Below are 1802 nucleotides of genomic sequence, written 5' to 3'. Positions count from 1 at the left end.
GAGGGTCGGCAGAGCCTTCAGCTGTCTGGTACTTCTTTTTCTTCCAAAGAAAATAGACGGTGATTCCAGTTAATAAAAGAATCACCACAGCTGCTCGCACGCCATATATGAGCTGGGAGCGATCTGTTCAAACAAACGTTCACAAGACACACAAACATTTGACGTCAAGCTGTGACAGGAGAGTTATTTTTCACTTAGTGAAGTGCTATGATTCATCTCTGGCAGGTGTGATCTGGTGCAGGTTTTAATGGACACTATCATGCCCGTCTCCTTACCTTCAGTGGAGGCCTCACATGTTTCCAAACCTGGAAGTTGTGAAAAGAAGTTATAAAAAAAAATTAAAAAACAACAAGATGAACGACAACGAGATGTTAAACTCACAGAAACAGGAGGTTCACTGCAGCTGTTTCTCTCAGACCTGTTAGCAAAACGTGAACTTATTCCTGTGCAGCTAAGAATTACACAGGAATGTGTCCAGACGTGAAGTGTAAGTAATTAAATTTACTAAAGTACTGCGTTAAAGTTTAGTTTTGAGGTACCTGTACTTTATTGGAGTACTTTTAATTTGTATTTGTTTCTTTGCATCTGTAAAGCACTTTGACAAACTTATGTTTACTGTTTCAATCTTGTTTTTAATATCTTGTCTGTTAATTATTGATTTCATTTTATTTCTTTGTTTTCTTCTCTCTGAAGTATCTTTGTATTTGTACTTTCCTCTTCAGTTCTGTAAAGCACTTTGTTTATAAAAGCTCCTGTAGAAATAAACCTGCTTGCTTGCTATTTCCATGTCATGCTGATTTATACACAACTACATGTCAGAGGGAAACATACTACTTTTTACTTCACTACATTTATTTTACAGCTATAATTAGCAGTTACTTTTCAGATTCAGATTTTACATGAATATTAAAGTTGCTGGCATCAACATGCTACTTACATGGTAATGCGTCAGGACTGTGAGTGTAATGTGTAGAAGGACTCAGGATGGGCTGGGATGGTTACTGATTTTTTGAACAGAAGCAAGGTATGGCCTCCAACATGGCATACATGGAACTGCAACAGCAACACACTTCCCTCCTTTTTCCTATAGTGTATTATCCCACAGCAGCACCATGTGGTATCATGTAGAGTGGAACAATGGGCTTACTTTAACTTGTAATAGCCTGCTCTGATTATATTTTGTAGGTACTTGTGTTCTTTTACTTAAGTAAACATTTGAAGGCAGAGCTTTTACTTGTCATGATGTATTTTTAATGCTACAAAATTGTCCATTGGGCAAAAACAGTTATTTACCTCGAATGATCAAATGTAGAGTCCGCTGCTCTGATCTTTTTCCATTTGAATCAAAGATTTCAAGAGTATATTCACCAGCATCAGTCCAGCTCAGTCTGTTGATCCTAAATGTTCCATCACTGGGAGTAAATGAGAATCTGTCTTCCATCAAATTAGACAGAATCAGATTCTTTCTCCCTGCAAGTATTACTGTTCTATCGATTAACAGCTGGTATTTATATATTTCTGAGGCGCTGTCCATCAGCTGGAGGACCACAGTTCCTCCCAAAGCTCCATAACACTGAGCTCCATCCTGTCTGCCATCACATGTTTCCACACCTGCAAGTTGTGAAATCTAAGTACAGCAAGATGAACGACAACGAGATGTTAAACTCACAGAAACAGGAGGTTCACTGCAGCTGTTTCTCTCACACCTGTTACTTATTCTAGTGCAGAGAAGAATTACACAGAAATGTGTCCAGGCGTGAAGTGTAATTAAGTAAATTTACTAAAGTGAATTCCCAAACAGT

General features: G+C 38.1%; 1 protein-coding gene and 1 long non-coding RNA gene across 2 annotated transcripts in view; both read right to left on the bottom strand.

Annotated features, from left to right (window-relative positions):
* The window catches only part of LOC123960356 (scavenger receptor cysteine-rich type 1 protein M130-like), a 549618-nt gene that overhangs the window by 216484 nt on the left and 331332 nt on the right, over window positions 1-1802 (bottom strand). The gene's annotated exons all lie outside the window — the stretch shown is intronic.
* On the bottom strand, window positions 10-1058 carry LOC123960225. The gene is made up of 3 exons (XR_006822469.1): window positions 938-1058; window positions 276-305; window positions 10-123 (listed from the first exon to the last, which is right to left on the bottom strand). It is a non-coding gene; the product is annotated as an uncharacterized LOC123960225 (long non-coding RNA).

The sequence above is a fragment of the Micropterus dolomieu genome, linkage group LG21, assembly GCF_021292245.1.
Source record: "Micropterus dolomieu isolate WLL.071019.BEF.003 ecotype Adirondacks linkage group LG21, ASM2129224v1, whole genome shotgun sequence".
NCBI classification, from domain to species: domain Eukaryota; kingdom Metazoa; phylum Chordata; class Actinopteri; order Centrarchiformes; family Centrarchidae; genus Micropterus; species Micropterus dolomieu.
Note: the sequence above shows the minus strand (reverse complement) of the source record. Positions and strands in the feature narration are given on the sequence as shown.